Here is a 19347-nt window from a genome sequence, read left to right on the forward strand (position 1 = left end):
GTATCGACAACGCGTATCAATTTGACGGGCAAACATGCATAACCGTTTTTGAGGTACGAATTCTCGAAACGTGTCATCATTGCGTATCAATTTACTATTAATTTACAACTTTTAAGTTATTAATTTACAACATCTAAACTTTTAATTTGTAATATTTGAGTTATTAATTTACATTTAAACTAATCATTTACAATATTTAAACTATTAATTTACAACATTTACACTATGAATTTACAACATTTAAACTATTAATCTACAATATTTAAAGCAGTAATTTGTAACAATTCACCATTAATTTATAACATTTGAACTATTAATTTAAAACATTTGAGACATTAATTTATAACTTTTAAAAACCACTTCTTATGATATCAGCAAACCGTTTCTGTTTGATCGATAAGTGTATGCCAACAAATATATACGGAACACACGACACGCGCGCGAGTTCATTTCCGTTTCAACTACCGTACCGTGAAGATCGAAGAAATGAACTTTTATGAATTAAATTACCAGTTTGTAACATTTGCGCTATTAGTTTATAACACTTAAACTGTTAATTTACAACATTTAAACTATCAATTTGTAACAATTTAGTATTAATTTGTGAATTAACGTCCAAATTCACGGTCTGCTTCGTGGAGCGGCGCTGGATCACATTAGAATGTTCGACACGACTGCAATTTTTCAACTTTGACCTCAATTTATAGCAAAATTGCAAAAGCTATACGATTCCTGTTGGGTTCAATGAATTCCAAGGACTTCAACTAATACATTGATATACAATAGTTTATCAATATCAATTTGCATATATCTATAAATGTTAAGTAAAGCTGACGGGATCAGCTTTGGCCCTAATTTTGTACTCTTTTCGATTTTTCTCAAAAAGTAGAGGTCTGATGCGAATTCTGACCATCGCACGCAATTTTGTGAACATTTTTCTATAAGAAATGTTCATAGCGCAAATCAAAAAACTTTTCAATTCCGTACAGAAAAAAGGAAGTAGTCATGCATGTTCGTCGGAGAACAACGACGCGCGTAAGGAACATGCACGAAGAAAATAGTGTTAAGTTACGTTAAATTTTTAAAATCGATTGACAAAAGACCGGTATGTATGTTAGCTACTTCAAAAAATCATAGGTGTGTTATTGTTCAAGGGAAACATAGTAAATTAAAGCCAGACTATTTTTTTTTTTTTTTTTTTTTGATAATGATGCTAAAGAGGGGGTTGATCTATCCGATTCTGATCATCTGTGTCATCCTATTATACTTGTTTGCGCAGAACCATAAAACGGTATAAAAAGATTATAATAGAATTAATATGCGGGACTTGCCTCGTAAATGCGTGGTATGTACATAGAAAATGGGGTACTAAAAGTATTAAAATTTTAAAATTTCGCGAAGAAATTATTTATCACCTTTTAAATATAGTGAATCCCCACAGAAAAAAATGCCAAGTAAAAATGAAGTATTGGCCAAAAAACGTTCACATTTTCTGCAGTCGTACCAAGAGCCCGCGAGTAAGACGAGACGGCGGTGTAAAGAATGTTATAAACGCATTTCTAGAATAAAAAGTAGAGAGTATGACGCGGAAAGAATCAAAAAATGTAACAACATATTGTGATCGTTGTAAGGACCAGCCAGCACTCTGTCTAACATATTTCAAAAAATTATATGAGAAAAGGAAATAATTATGTTAAGTTTATAATATTGGATTGTTATGTTTTTACTATTGTATGTCTGCTTATAATGTTGAGATAAAATAATATAAATCTATTTTGTATTACCTATTTTGTGAAATACATGTATGTTGACGCACGCCGGCGTTAACGTGTTAAGCTATTAATCAACAAGATTTAAACAACAACTAATTTGTAACAATTTACCATTATTTTATAACATTATCGATCGGATGATTTCTACACAGAAGAAATACACATACAATCACAAAAAACTACGTATTATCATTGGAGGAAGTCGCGAGAGGAAGCACCGAAGCAGAGTTGGCCTCTCCCAAGGACGGGTTCCTCCGCCGCCCATCAAGCGCAGCGAGCCAACCTATCGAAGAAACGTCTGGTGGACATACCGGGTACCAACCGGATCTGGCCGAGGAGATGAACGCACTCATTCGGCGAACATATGGGCGGGAATGTTCCGACAAGCCGCGGTGGTAGCTAAGGTTGCCGAAATATTTGGCAATCTTAAAGGCACATCGGTGAAATCATTGAGACACGCGTCGAATGTATTCGCCACTGGCGTAACAGTGATGGCGGGAAGAACGAATACCGCTCCTTGCGCTGCCGTCATCATAGAAGCACACCTGGCGGCACTGGACGTGGAGAAAGAGGCGCAGCGAAAAGAGAAAACAAGCATCCTCACTGAGTTCGGGCGCAAGACGGAGGAGCTGGGTATCGCTGTGGCCCGACTAGGAGAGGATCGCTTACAGGACACCGATAGAAAGAACGAAATGGAGGTCGTCTCCAAGCAGACCACGGGAAGGATTTACACTGGAGCCTTAATCACCTCAGCGACTAAGGGTGGACAAGCCGCTATTATAGAATGGCAGACCGTGGAAAGTAGAAGAAAAAGCAAGAAGACGTCGGCCGAGAAATATCCGTCGAAGACAACTCCAGGGTCAGGGTCAAAGAACCCTAGGAAAGCTCCGAAGCGAAGAACGGAGAATGCGGGAAAAAGGGGAGAGAAGGGGACATTGGGGACTTCCATGCTCACTCATCGTCGTGGGCCTCTCGCAAGTCCGACTGAAGGTGGCGCGTCGCATAGGACTGGGAGGCGGCGCCCGATCTCCGGCTTATGAACCGGGGGTCGTCCAGCACATGCGTGGCGATGCGGGGCGCCGCTGTGGAGTCCTCCGAGGAGACTCTTTCGGACTACCTCTACATCGTGGGTGGCACCGACACCGTTGGACACCATTGGACGACGTTGGACGCCGTTGGACGACGTTGGACGCCGTTGGACACCATGGGATGCTGTGGAACAACGTGAGATGCGTGCATGTGTTTTAAACTTAATTATTCATGTAGTATCAAAAAGAAGAAAGAGGGGCGTACGCTTTGCTACGCTACTAGGCTTTAGTATGGTTACATGAATAAAGTCGCTAAGCCAAACGAACACGTTGACATTGTTTATCACTGAATAAACTGTAACGCTTTATCATTATATTCATCGTTATTAAACACACAAACTATACCAACTTGTTAACAAATAAAATGTAGCGGCTCTCGACAAGAAATACCGCTACACGACACCAACTAAGCAACGGACACGGTAGCGCAGTGGTTAGCGCCTGTCCTGTTTTTGCGTCCAGGCTTTCAGGACATAAATTAAAATATCGTACATAGGCACAGCGCAACAGCGGCTTAATTTTATTTTATTTAACAATAATAATCTTAAAAAAAAAAAAAAGAGAAAAGAATGTAATAATGCATGGCTACGTCGTACCGCCGCGTATCGGTACTCTTGCCTGTACCACCCTACAATTAGAATTCAGCGTTTATTCTGGAAAAAAATGATGTAGAAAAATATGTAAATAACCTGGAACAAATAAACAGAGATAAAAAAAAAAAAAAAAAGCAGTGGTTAGCGCTCTAGGTTTCGAACGTTCGGGCCCGGGTTCGATTCCTGGCGCCCGTGATCCTATATATATATGTCGGGTTGGCGTTAAGATTAGAGTTAGGGTTAAGGGCGTGAAAAGGGTATTCGAACAGTTGAATTGATGAAATTGAGGAATAGAAAACATATTTCAGACAATGTTCAGTAACAATTACGAATAAGATTATGTTTCTAATGAAAAGCTTTTATATTACACGAATGTAGCTGCTACTATTAAACAAAATATAGTATTAGTATATTAGTATATTACTTAATTATTCATACAATTATTAGTAAATATATTTCAATAATTCAAACATTGTAATAAATAGAAAAACGTGACAAAAATGTTAGCAATTTAGAATGATCTTTGAAAACTACTACTATCATGTCTACTATCAGAAAAAGAGAAATTTCTTTAATTGAAAATAATTTATTATCATTATTTACTTTGCTATTGATTGATGTATAAATTCTAAAATTTTTATTATTTTATCATGATCTTATTTTAGGAAGTAAAACACACTTGTGCGTGTAAGAACATATTAGATTTATATATTTAATAATTAATTGTTGAACGATGGTATATGTCTAGAATTAAGTTATGAAAATTGATAAATTGTTATAAAATATTATGATGGATCATTAAAGTAGATAATGTTCGTAAGAGTGCCAAAAAATCAATAATTATTACAAATTGAAATATTATATAGATTCTTTCTTTTTTGGGCTCTTGACCACTGGTCAACTTCATTTTTGGCTATTATAATAAAATTATGTTTGTTATAAACTGCTATTGAATATAGATTAAGACAGTTTTACGTCAAAAAGTAGTACCATAGAAATGCAACTTTAGTTTCAGCTGATAAAAAATATAAAAATTATGAAAATGGTTATTATAATAGATTGCTTGAAGGCGTCAATTTACAATAAAAAATTAAAAATTATTAAATTCGATTGTGTTATAATGAAAAATCAACTTTTAAGATACCAACAAACCGTTACCGTTTGATTGACATTGTCAAGTGCATGCCAGTGTTATATAAGGAAGATGCTACTCGCGCGCGAGCTCATTTGTGCTACACCTCTCGCACTGTGAACATTAAGAAAGAACTGTTGCGATTTAAACTATCAACTTAAAACGTTTAAACTATTAAACCATAACATTTTAACTATTTACTAACAAAGTTTAAACCACTAATTTATAACATTTAAACTATTAATTTATAACATTTAAGCTATTAATTTATAACATTTAAGCTATTAATTTATAACATTTAAGCTATTAATTTATAACATTAAAGCTATTAATTTATAACATTTAAGCTATTAATTTATAACATTTAAGCTATTAATTTATAACATTTAAGCTATTAATTTATAACATTTAAACCATTAATTTATAACATTAAAGCTATTAATTTATAACATTTAAGCTATTAATTTATAACATTTAAACTATTAATTTATAACATTTAAGCTATTAATTTATAACATTTAAGTTATTAATTTATAGCATTTAAGCTATTAATGAACAGCATTTAAACTCTTAGTTAACAACATTTAATCTATCAATTAACAACATTCAAACTATTAATTAACAACATTTAAACTATTAATTAACAACATTTAAGCTATTAATTAACAACATTAAAACTCTTAGTTAACAACATTTTAGCTATTAATTAACGACGTTTAAACAATTAATAAACAATATTTAACCAGTTAATTAACACCATCTAAACTATTAATTAACAACATTTCAAATAATAATTAACAATATTTCAACAACTAATTAAAAACATTCAAACTATTAATTAAGAACATTCAAACTATTAATAAACAACATTTAAACTAATAATTAACAACATTTAAACTAATAATTAACAACATTTAAACTAGTATTTTGTAACAATTATACTATTAAATTATAACATTACGTGGAATATTTGTGACCGCGCGCAATGCGGTTTGTAGAGTCAGTGTTTGCTACGCAATAGTTTTTTTTCAAAATTTTAAAATCATTATAGTTTTTATTAAAGTGGCGGAAACGTAGCCTTACTTTATATATTATCCAACATTCGTTTTCGGTATTAGAGTCAGTGCATATCTCAAGAGCATAAAGCCTATTTCCACCATTGGACTTTCAACGGTCCCTTCCTGATGTGAGTCTTCCTGATGATATTCGCTGGGGTGGCGCAGCATCCATAATACGTCCTTTGTTTCTCCGCTTCGAACGGTGAGTCGCATGCATTTCTGTTCCTCCGGTCACTCAATCATGTCGTAGGATGAAAGGTCCGAATCGACACGAGTGACTGGTTGTATTACGTAGAATTTTTTGTGAGCATAGTGACCGCGGGTATTTTTTATACCCGTGAGTAGTAACATTCTTTTCTCAAATTTATTAGTATAGGATAGGTCTTCTTGTACATCGCGATTATAATAATTAGTTTAAACATATACACTTGAGAATATATTCGTGTTATTTATAAATATGCATGTTAATATTCCCTATAAATATTTGCAAACGGCAAATATGTACACGAATATATCTGTATGACATAAATATACTTGATCTTAAGCAATGAATTAATCGTGACAATATTAAGTCACGTTCGTTTATTTCACTTATTAGAATTTAAAATATGAGTTAAAATTCATTTTTTTTCCGTACAAGGATGTGTGAAATTTTACGTGCAAGAAGACATTTCGCGACAGGCAGATTTTTTAATCAAAGCAATAATTTTGAACATTGCTTTTACATTTTCGAGTATTTGCTTTGATAAAGAGATCGCCTGAGATTATTTCTTTCTTAGTAATATATTTAGAGTCAATTATTCCATTTGATCGAGTCTCAGTCTTTTTCAATTAACGCTACCTTTTTTGTAATATTAAAATTTTGTTCTAATTTATTAAATTAATAAAGTAGAGTTACTTAGTTACTATTAAATTAATAAAGTAGACTTACTTAATTACTATTAAATTAATAGAGATAATCAGAAACGAAGTAGTAGAATATAAAATCAAAGAACTTTAGTCCGTTAAATAAAAATTACACAAACTAATCATCTTTTTAGATCAGGATTTTCAGGTTTAACCCTTTCCGTGCCCATTGTCAGGATCTCATTCACGTGCCCAGGTGCTACTTGAATGGGAGAAAGACATTGGGCACGATGATCTAGAATTAAGTAATATAATAATTTCTCAGCGACTGACGATGTGTTAGTGTATCGTGCACGACGTATTTTCCACATTGTGTGTGTGTGTGTGTGTGTGTTGTTAGGCAGTGGAATTGCGTCGCTTTTTCTCATTCGTTAAAACTTCAAATATTAAAAATGTCGAGACATATATCGATTGAATTTACGTCTCGATGCAGTCACAGTTGTGATAATATCATTTACACGATTAAGTGTAATCACACTCTTAATATTGGTATCAATTGCAATTATAATTTCAAGTTTACTTATATCTATTTTAAAAATATAATTTCCTCAGACGTGTTTTATCACGTATTACGCAATGGTCACTAGCCTTCGTCAGTCGATTTCAGGAAAAAGGTAAGTACCTTAGAGTGTGCATGTTGTATTAAGCTCGGGTGTCGGAGGCGTCCCGGGACGTCCTCTCTAGTGTAGGACCTTTGCGCCCGGGTGGTATGTGTGAGAACCGTGGAGTGAGTGTGTTGGTGTGCATGTTTTGCCATTTTTTAAATATAGCGTTAGGTAGGATAGGTAGTATACTTTCTGGTATGTCTGCTAATTATAAGTAGGTAGGGCCGGGCAGGTTGGCACAGTCTCTAGTCGGGTAGGCGCGTTTTCGTGTGACCAACCTGTTTCTGGAAATCTAATTTGAAAAATCGACGGTGAAACTGGCACGAGTAGAGCATGCACTCGTCTCTGGTTTTGCCTTTCGATTTTTCGAATTTCGCGGTCGCGGTCGCGAATGGTCTCGAAACGAACGTTTATTGCTCGAGCACGCACATGCGAGTGAGCAACGATCACTGTTGTGATCGTTGGTCAGTCCATATGCACTTCCATCAGCTTCCGCGGTTTATATTTTTATTTTATAAGTTTTTTTTTTGTTTGCGATTTAGAAGTCTCGAGCTTAGATTTAAGTTTCAGCGGGCATTGCGCCCGAAGAAGGAAGAGGCTATAAGCCGAAGAGGCCCGACAAACTGTCACTCAAGAGGGCAACTACTAATGGCTCCCCATCCTCTGGGTCATCCGGAGCATGGGAAGTCATTATCGTTACTACTTTGTCACTATGCTCGCTTTTAGTATTTGTAGTAGTAGTAGTAGTAGTAGTAGTAGTAATAGTAGTAGTAGTAGTAGTCTTTGTTTTTTTGGCCGATATATATATCGGTCCATCGTCCCATTGGGCAAATCGCGATTTTTCTTATTAGTGTTGCGACAAATTAATTACGGGTTGTATTAGAGTTGCGAAATAATATCACGGCTTTTCATTAGTGTGACGAGAGAATGATTACGGTTTGAATTAGAGTTGCGATAAAATGATAATCGCGTTTGCTTTAGAGTTGCGAATTACGATATCGCGATTGTCTTTTGCAATTTTTAGAATTTTTTCTGTTTAAGTAGCAATACTAGGATATTTAAAGTAGCTTTTTCAAATAGTAAATAGCAATTTTCATTAAATTCACTTTAAGAATTAGCGTTGCGACATTGTTCCATCGCGAGTTCTACTTATTTTTCCTGTTAGCGTTGCGATAATGAATGATCGCGTTTTGTTAAGTAGAGTTGCGTTCACAAACTGCCCAAACCCTCCGACTGCATTTGTCGGACACTGCTCCTGGATCACACGTACAGCCTAAAGAGCTGTACAAGTGTGATCGTTCATCGGCAACCTCCTAAATGGTTGCACTGCAATCTCTCGCTATTAGTGTTGCGTATTGCTTAAATACGAGTGCGTAGATTTATAGTTATTAGCGTTGCGTATCAGATATCGGGAATTTTCAGATTTTTCTCTTTTTTTTAATGGTAGATTAATTGATATTGCAGATGTAACGAAGCACTCGTCGCGTTTGATTTTGAGAATTTTCTGCTTCATAAATATTAGTAGTAAATTAGTGTTGCGAAACAAGAATATTCAGTTCCACTCTCGGCGTGTTGATCGGGTTTATATAGAGTGGAAGACGATTGAATTTTAGTAGCCCTTCTGGCTACTGCTTTGTTTCTTTTTCAGCGCCCCTTATTACTACGTTTATTACTGAAAATACTGCTATAAGACATATTCCTTTGTCAGCGTTAACGTTACCATGACTGCTGAAATACGGAACTTTATTACGAATGTATAATATATATGTCGGGTTGGCGTTAAGATTTGAGTTAGGGTTGAGGGCGTGAAACGAATCCCTATTGGCGCTAGACGTGATCATTATGCAATAGAGGAGATATTTACTAGTGCAAATATGACTATGATGGAATTGGACAAGTAATCGCGATAATTAGATACTCGAGAAGCTAATGACAATGATCCTAGGCTCACTAACGAATCCGCGGTCAAGGGGATGACGAACTTTTCTTCAGCGTCTAAGTTGTACTCAATGTTAATGCACGAGGCAATCACTACGTATCTGAGAGTTACTTGAATCGTCTTTGAGATCGTGCCGGAGAGTGGTTCTCCATCGCGGTAACGCTGTCGAGGAAAACTATGATGGGTATGCCTAAGGGCACGAAATCATCGGATTCGTGGAGAATTTTTTTCTTTGATCTCTTTGGTATCTTTGTTTACTCTTCATTAGAGTTTCCCTGGCTTTAAGTAGCTTGGCATCCCATTCTCGTTTCCTGAAGCTGATCTCATCAGCGTATGTTCTTTGCGGATTTTGGGATATGGTAGATGGGAGATTGGCCTTGTGTCCAAATGTTAGTTCGAAAGGGGTATATCCAGTGGCATCATGAACCATAGTGTTGTATGCTAGACACACAAAATTTAGGTTTTGATCCCATTCTGTTTCATTATCGTTTTGTATAGCTTTTAACATGTCGGATATTACAGTATGTGTTCGTTCTAGGCTTCCGTTGGATTGTGGATGAAATGAGGTGGTTTTTATGTGTTTGATCCTAAATGCTTCTTCGTATCGTTGCATTAGCTCGCTAATGAAACTTTGTCCTCTGTCAGTTAATATACGTTTCGGTGCGGAGAATATATAAATGTAATGATTCAGTAAAGCATTCCAGATTGATTGGGTCTGTTGTGTTTTTAGGGGCACAAGTATTAAATATTTGGTTAGTTCATCGTGTATAGAGAGAATGTATTGGTTTCCTATCTTGGTCTTTTTCAACGGGCCTATCACATCCATAGCGATTTTGTCGTTAGATTCTAACGGGGTGTCGGTTATCTGTGGTTCCTCCTTTCCTCTTATCCGAGTAGTCTTTGATGTTTGACATGTCGCGCAAGTTCCTATTCTGCCTTTTATTCTGTCTATTAGATGTGGGATATCATATTTGCCTCGGATTCTGTCGTACGTCTTTTGTATTCCGGGATGTCCTACCAAGTCATGATTTTCTTTTAGTACTTGTTCTATTTCCTCTTCGCTTAAACTCTGTATTGGTTCGTAAGCAAATTCTATGTCGTCGCGTTGGTCATTGAAAAATAAAAGAAATCTTTTTATGTGTGCTTTGTCTTGTGCGTTTAAGTTATTGTCTCCTATTCCTATCTTTCTATTTGTTTTAAGTATGTCTGATATTTTCTGTAACCATACGGTTTCGTCATATGGGCCCAGATATGGTTTTGTTAATTGGAAAAAGTTGTCTTTGTTAGATGTTAGTTTCAATAATTTTGGTATTTCTTCTGATTTTTCCCAGTCTCTGAATTGTCTTAATAAAACGTCAGTTTGTGTTATCGCGTGTACTCTGGATAGGGTGTCAGCGGCTACGTTTTCCTTTCCTTTTACGTACTCTATATCGTATTCGTATTCCTCTAATCTCAATCTCCATCGAATCAATCGACTAAAGGGGTCCTTGCAGTTGTGCAGCCATTTAAGGGCTTGGTGGTCTGTTTGAATTTTGAATTTGCGGCCTAATAAATATTGCCTAAATCTTCTAACTGCCCAAACGATGGCCAATAATTCTTTTTCCGTCGTAGTATAATTTCGTTCAGGGGGGTTTAATGTCCTTGAAATGAAGCAACAAGGGTGTCCGTCTTGTGAAAGGATGGCTCCTAGACCTTCATTACTGGCGTCCGTTGTTAACGTAAATGTTTTCGTATAGTCGGGGTATTTTAGTACTGGTGCTTGGCATAGTCTTTCTTTTAATGTATCGAAGCTAAGTTGTGTTTTGTCAGTCCAGTGGAATTGTATGTCTTTCTTAGTTAGTTCCGTTAACGGTTTGGCAATTTTCGAGAAATTCCTAATAAATTTTCTATAGTATCCGGCTAACCCAAGGAACGATTTTACATCCGTAGGATTTTTGGGTAGTTTGAAGTTCTTTACTGCTTCTATCTTTTCAGGGTTAGGTTTTACTCCGTTTGCTGTCACTAAGTGTCCTAAATATTCCAATTCGGGTTTTAGGAATTCACATTTATCCGGTTGTACTTTTAGACCTACTTCCCTGAGTCTTTGGAGTATAATGGCTAGGTTTTTATTATGTTCCTCTATCGATTGCCCGAATATAATGATATCATCGAGATAGACGAAACAATGATTATTAATTAAACCTCTTAACGCGGTGTCCATCATTCTTTGAAAGGTAGCGGGTGCGTTCTTGAGCCCGAATGGCATTCTGGTATAGTGAAAGTGCCCTTGTGGTGTGCTAAATGCGGTGTACTTCCTCGAATTCTCATCCATGGGTATTTGGTGGAATCCCGAGGATAAGTCTAAAGCGGAGAAATATTTTGCGTTCCCTAGTTGCGATAGTATATCGTCAATGTCGGGTAATGGATATGCGTCTTGGTCCGTTAATTCGTTTAACTTCCGAAAGTCAATCACTATTCGCCACTTTTGTTTCCCCGACGCGTCGATTTTCTTTGGGACGACCCAGACGGGAGAGTTATAGGGAGAGTCGGAGGGTTCTATAATCTTTTTGTCTAACATTTCCGTCATTTGTTTGTTTATTTCGATTTTATGGTGTTCGGGAGGACGGTAGGATTTTACGTTGATGATTTTATCTTCTTTCAATGTAATGGAATGTTTAGCAAGAGATGTACACGGTAATGTTTCGCTGTCTAAATTAAATACATCCATGTAATAGAGAAGAATCTTTTCTATAGGTTCTCTGAAAGGTTTTTCTATGTGCGATAGTCGAATCGAAGATTTGAATTTTTGGATTTGATCTATGGTATTTGTATTTTCGATAATGTTAGAAACTTGAATTGAGGACTTACCACCATTGATAAAGCACACTGGCGTTGGCTTCCCTTCGAGGTATACAATTTTTTGAATGGTTTCTCCTGGTGCAAGGGTTGCTTCTTGTTGCAGCAGAAGGGTGTTGTTATCTAATTTCAATGTTTCGTTGGAGAGTTCGAATCGATATTGATTCAAACCGGGTAAGCCTAATACGCCATCTTCTATAATTGGGAAATCGTCATCTATTAAAGAGAAGTCTATCTTTTTGTCGAACAAATTCAATTTGACTTTGGAGTTAGATTCGTATTCGGAATGTCCCATGGAGAATTTCTTTGTGTCTGGTATTGTTGTCTTTCCTGGGTAGCAAGCACCTTTGTTTAAGCAAGTTGATTCCTGCCCCGGAGTCAACGAGAAATCGCAATCCTGGTCGTCCTGGTAATTGTAATAGTATTGTGGGTAATCTTCCTGAGGTAGCATTGTTAATTCTGATTGTTCTTGAACGTGGTTTATTCCTGGAGGGGCTTTTCCTTGAGGCGGTATCCGAAAATTTTGGCATTGATTGGGAAGGTGTCCCAATCGATTGCATTTGGGACATTTCGCTTAATGGTCTGTTCCCAAACTTCGTAAAATTGTTCGTTCTTGGTAGAATAATTTGTGTGAGTGGAGTTTTATTATTTGTGTTACTTGTAATAGCGAGGCGATTGTCTACTGGATGAAAAGCCTGGTTACGATAAAATGGCGGGACGGTTGTCTGTCGCGTCATTTGTCTGCGAGAGCTGTGCTTGCGAAAGTATCTTTCCATATTCATTGCTTTCCTTTCTGCTTCGATGAGATTTGGGGGGAGATTAACCATTAGCGTCTGCCCTATTTCTGGACGAAGGCCTCTTACATAGTCGGTCACAGAGTCCATGTATAGTTGCTCGTTCATCACCCGTCGAGTTAGTTCGTCTCTATACTCGTTGGTAATGCTGTGTTGGAGTTTGTTAAAAACACTTCGAAATCTGATGTTATAGTTTTGCACGCTTTCGGTTAATCCTTGCCTCATTCCTCTTAATTCGTCCTGTTGTTCTCTCACTGATACTTGCGCAGCTACATTACGTCTCAATGCTTCGTACAGAGATTCGAATTCGGTAATACGAATATTGCGGATTGCCATTGCGGCTTTTCCTACAATCTTCTCTATTTTAATCATTTTTAGTAATAGTGTTGGTTCGCTACACATTATTCTTACTTCTTGTATTTCATGAATAAAATCCTCCACGTCTATATCATCCTCTCCGTTTAATATCGGAATGCATTTTAATGCACTCTCAGCTTTTAGCTCTGGTTGCGTATATCGTTCAGGAAAAGTCCTTTCCCAGGATGGTTAAGGTGGTGTTTGAAGTAATGGGCGAGGTTCTCGAAGGACCGATTGATCTTTAGCGGTGTGGGTTACTTCGTCTACGGTTATTAGGGAACTGGCCTCCGATACATTTCCCGTTTTTGTTTTTGCTACAACTTCATCCATACGCAGTGTAAGCATACTCATTTGTTTCTGCATTGCATCAAGCAAAGCTTTAACTGTTGGGTCTATTCCGCTGTTAGTTAAAGCGGCGCTAACAGTTTCGGTTTTGTCTTCTCGTGGCGTTGCCATTGTTATACTAATTGTGCTGTCTGTTCTCGATCTGTATTTGACAAAAGAATCCAGGGCTTGCTCACCATGATCGTTTAACCCGTAGGAAAGGTTCCGTTGAAATGTCAAAACATTTCATAGCATATTAAATATGTATGCTAGATGCCCAAATGATTTTTCTTCCATCGTCTGATTGTTCAGGCTTCTTCCCGTTTTCCCATTTTTAAAAGAAAAATATTGCGGTCACGTTGGAGTATATAACTTTTCGATATCTTCATAAGCTTAGTACAACGAGTCGTATGTCTCTTTTGCAAAACTCTAAATTGTATATACAGTGTCAGTACTTTCATTTCCTTTCTGTGGTTCCAAGTTAGACATATGTATCATTGATACCGAATGTTGCCAGTACGGTTGCGAATTATTGTACAATGTTTGTACCGATCGATGTAATTGTTTTCGCAGATTAATCAGTTGATTAATTTTCAGAAAACGACTACATTGATAAGTACAAACATTGCACAATAATTCGATACCAAGCTCAGAATCACGCTAATACAGTCCATTTTGGATTACGAAAAGCCACGAAGAGAATTTTGGATAATCTAAACTGGACTGCAACGTGGGATGCCGTTGGACACCGTGGGACGCCGCTGGAGACCGTAGAACACCGTTGGTCCAGTGTAGATCACCAAAAAACGCGAAAAGAATTTTGGATGATCTACACTGGACTGCACCGTTGGACATCGTTGGACACCGTTGGACATCGTTGGACACCGTTGGACATCGTTGGACACCGTTGGACATCGTTGGACACCGTTGGACATCGTTGGACACCGTTGGACATCGTTGGACATCGTTGGACACCGTTGGACACCGTTGGACACCGTTGGACACCGTTGGACACCGTTGGACACCGTTGGACATCGTTGGACATCGTTGGACATCGTTGGACACCGTTGGACACCGTTGGACATCGTTGGACATCGTTGGACATCGTTGGACATCGTTGGACATCGTTGGACACCGTAGGACACCGTTGGACATCGTTGGACATCGTTGGACATCGTTGGACACCGTTGGACACCGTTGGACACCGTTGGACACCGTTGGACATCGTTGGACACCGGGGGACACCGTAGAATGCGTGCGTTTTAGCCTTAATTAATCGTAAGATAGATACCTATGTTAAGTGCATTGTGAGCTCATTCTGTACAACGATACTTATCCATCTTGGAACGAAAAATTGTACCCGCGATTTGTCGGTTCGCGATCACTCAGTTCTTTCAAACTGTCGCGTGGCGTACTCGCTCGCGCGTATCCCGGGTACGTGCGGGTCAACGTGCACTGGAAAACTCTTTGGATTCGTAAGGCGGCCCAAGCACACCTCAGTCTTGGTGACTGCTCGACGACTGCTCGACGTTCGCACCGAATCGCGGGAGTTGTCGTCGCGCCGCTGATGCTTGCGAATCTGTTGGGGATTCAGTCGTGGATCTGCACTCCTGTCCGATTGGTACTTCGGTACTCGGGCAGGGACCTGTAATTTCACGTCCTCCGTAATTCTGTTCGGGCCCGCGGGGGTGGGCCCCACTGTTCAGTTGAGGCTTCTGCCTTCGTAATTCTGTTCAGCGGCCCCTCCCCGGGTTCCACATGTTCAGTTGGAGTGTGTTAAGTTGCCGGCCTATGTGCTGGATCCACGGCTGGATCACCAGCGGATCACTGGCATCATCGGTCGGCGCCATCGACCGCGACTCGTATAAGTTTCGAACGGCGAAGCAGGAATCGAGTTATGGTCAATACTTGGGCTTTCCGCTAATCCTTCGGGTTATCCGGTGCACGGGAGTACGTCGCGTAGGTTTGTTAGTTCGTTCGTTAGCTTCATTTCCTTTCATTCGTTCCAAGTTAGACAAATGTGTCTTTGATACCGAATGATGCCAGTAGGGATACCAATTATTGTACAATATTTATACTGATCGATGTAATCTTTGTGTGGGAGATAGATGTTGTGCTATGTATGTTGTTTTAAGTTTGTAAAGATTTGTGTAAGCGCTGCGTTGGAGATATGTGTTTCGCAGGCCACGAAACAACTATTTCTTTACGCAGGCCCATGGTCAAGTAGAGTCGGAACTCGACATTCTGCCACTAGGTTGAATGTCGAGATCGATGTGTAATGTTAAATAACCCATGGGCGGGTCTCTTGCGTAGTCACCTCCGCGTGGTGAGACCTGGTAATTGGCTTCGTTTTCCAAAAAATTAATCAGTTGATTAATCTTTGGAAAACGATACCAAGCTAAGAACTACGCAGCAGTCCGGTTTGTATCTCCAAATGCCGCGAACAGAATTTTGGATGATACAGACTGGGCTGCACCGTAGGTCACCGTGGGACAACGTTGGACAACGTGGGACAACGTTGGACAATGTGGGACAACGTTGGACAACGTTGGACAACGTGGGACAACGTGGGACAACGTGGGACAACGTGGGACAACGTGGGCCAACGTGGGACAACGTGGGACAACGTGGGCCAACGTGGGACAACGTGGGACAACGTTGGACAACGTGGGACAACGTTGGACAACGTGGTACAACGTGGGACAACGTGGGACAACGTGGGACAACGTGGGAGAACGTGGGACAACGTGGGACAACGTGGGACAACGTGGGATGCCGTTGGACACCGTGGGATATGTCTTGTCTCTCAAATCCATTCTGAGCCCATTCTGTATAATGGTACTTATCTGACTTGGAATCTAGTATAAAAATCGATTCTTTTTTTGCATTGAATCTTGTGGTTATTTTGTGCACGGGAGTGCGTTGCGTAAGTCCATTGATTCTTTGGAAAGATCGCGAACGAACGAGTTTGCGCCGCGATTTTTCTTTCATTGTCTGTTTGTTCGGGCTTCTTCTTATTTTCCCATTTTCAAGAGAAAATTATTGCGGTCCTGTTAGAGTTTCTAACTTTTCGATATATTCAAAAGTTTTGAGCCGCGAAAATAGAACGTTAAACAGTTTAGAACAATGACTCGAATGTCCCTTTTTCAGAACACGAAATTGTGTATGCAGTGTCAATAGGTTCGGTTAAACAAATTATTGTTTTATTTCCGATATATGAGATCATTCTCTTATTTCAAACGAATTTTTAATAAGTTATTTTATTGTTTCAAATTGAGTTATATCTCAATAATTCACTTATGTAATTCAATTTTTTTTTGTTGTATTATGTGTATTTGCTTCAGTTAACGTCATAAACTTGCAACATAGTAACAGTTAGATTCAAATACCTCGAAACAAGTATTCTTTAAACATATTTAGTGGCGAACTTTTGAATTCTTGCAAATATTTTCCAATATTTATAACAGGCGACTATAGTGTATTAGTGCAGTGTATATTTCGTATTCTAATAACGAAAATTCACAGTATATATTCTAATTGCGAACAGTATAATTCTTGAAATCGATTGCATTGCATTCACGGTATTCGTAAGCATTTGTTTGCTATCGAGAAATATCTCACAATTTTCAACTTATAGTTTCATACTTGTACCAGTTTCTTAATAATAATTTTTAAGTGTAAAGAAATAGCAGTATTTTCTAAATAAACGTTCAATAGGAAAAAGGGGAAAATTGTCGAAACAACGTTTCGCTTCTTTTCCACCCCCCCCCCCCACCTCCGGCTCTAAACTGCTTTATTTTCAGGAAATATTTGTGACCGCGCGCAATGCGGTTGTAGAGTCAGTGTTTGCTACGCAATAGTTTCTTTTCAATTTTTTAAAATCACGATATTTTTGATTAAATTCGATCAAATAATCACACGCGAAAGTAATAAAATTTTATCAATTAAATTTGTACGCGATATTAGAGTCCTTGTTCGTCGATCATAATTTAAGCGGTCGTGGTAACGTAGTCTTTTATTTTTTTTTTTTTTTTTTTTTTATATTTATTGTTTCGAATATTCGTTTTCGGTATTAGAGTCAGTGCCTTCCTCAAGAGGATAAAGCCTCTCCTGGAACTCAAGAATGTAAGTAGTTTTATATATTGTATTTCAACTTGTCCTATTTATTATATTTTGTTTGAAATATTGTTAATTATAAAATAAGAATGGTTGATAACTTAAAAAGCTGTAAATGTTCTCTTTAATTGAAATAAAGTCTTAAAGTCTTAACGTTAAAATGCAATAAAACTGTCCGATACGTATCAAAAATCACTGAATTGCTAAAGTTCCATGTTTTTTATTGTGCATTAACGATATTAATGATATTTTATGTTTTGTTATAGACATATCACAGCTTCAACTTCCTTGTCTTCTTTGGGAATGCACCAATGGTGGCTCAAAAGCCAAAAATGTAAGTAACTTTGCATATCGTACTTCAATTATGTCTATTCTGTATATTTTTCTTTAACGACTAACAATTAATAGACACAATCCAATTGAAAATTTGTGAGTTTAGCATTTTCTGAGGTTATTCTTTCATTGAAATAAAATAAGAGTTAAAGTCTTAATACCGAATTATGGAACAAATGACTAACATATTTAAAAAATCATTAGATTCTTGATTTTTATATTTTAGACTTTCATATTAGAGTTTTAGTTTTTATACTTATCAAAGTTTATTAGAATTTCAATCTTTATTACTACTAATATTACTAAAGTTAATAAACCTTCATTTTTCATTATCTTCGACTTTTTAAATAATCAGCAATCACTCATCGTGTTTTGCTCTGTAACAGATTGTTCGCAACCTCCATTTCCAACACTGGACCTTACACGGTTCCTGCCTGATGTTAGTCTCCCTGATTATCCGCAGCATCCATGGTACGTCTTCTGTTTCTCCGCTTCGAACGGTGAGTCGCATGCATTTTTGTTCCTCCGGTCACTCAATCATGTCGTAGGATGAAAGGTCCAAATCGGCACGGGTGACCGGTTGTACTACGTAGAAATTTTTGCGAGCATAGTGACCGCGGGTATTTTTTATACCCGTGAGTAGTAACACTCTTTTTTCAAATTTATTAGTTTAGGATAGGTCTTCTTGCACAGCGCGATTATAATAATTAGTTTTTTAATAATTAGGTTAAACATATACACTCGAGAATATATTCGTGTTATTTATAAATGTGCATGTTAATATTTTGTATGAATATTTGCAAATGGCAAATATCTACACGAATATACCTGTATGACATACATATACTTGATCTTAAGTAATGAATTAATCGTGACAATATTAAGTCACGATCGTTTATTTCATTTCGGTTAGAATTTAAAATATGAGTCAAAATTCATTTTTTTCCGTACAAAAATGTGCAAAATTTTACGTGCAAGAAGACACTTCGCGACAGGCAGATTTTTTAATCAAAGCAATAATTTTGAACACTGCTTCTGCACTTTCGAGTATATGCTTTGATAAAGAGATCGCCTGAGATTATTTCTTTCTTAGTAATATATTTAGAGTCAATAATTCTATTTGCATGAGTCTCAGTCTTTTTCTACTAACGCTACTTTTTTCGAAATATTAAAATTTTGTTCTAATTTATTAAATTAATAAAGTAGAGTTACTTAGTAACTATTAAATTAATAAAGTAAATTTAATCAGATGCAAAGTAGTAAAATATAAACTCAAAGAACGTTAGTCCGTTAAATAAAAATTACACAAACTAATCATCTTTTTAGATCAGGATTTTCAGGTTTAACCCTTTCCGTGCCCATTGTCAGGATCTCATTCACGTGCCCAGGTGCTACTTGAATGGGAGAAAGACATTGGGCACGATGGTCTAGAATTAAGTAATGTAATAATTTCTCAGCGACTGACGATGTGTTAGTGTATCGTGCACGACGTATT

This window comes from Bombus terrestris, chromosome 7 (genome assembly GCF_910591885.1).
Source record: "Bombus terrestris chromosome 7, iyBomTerr1.2, whole genome shotgun sequence".
Classification (NCBI taxonomy): Eukaryota; Metazoa; Arthropoda; class Insecta; order Hymenoptera; family Apidae; genus Bombus; species Bombus terrestris.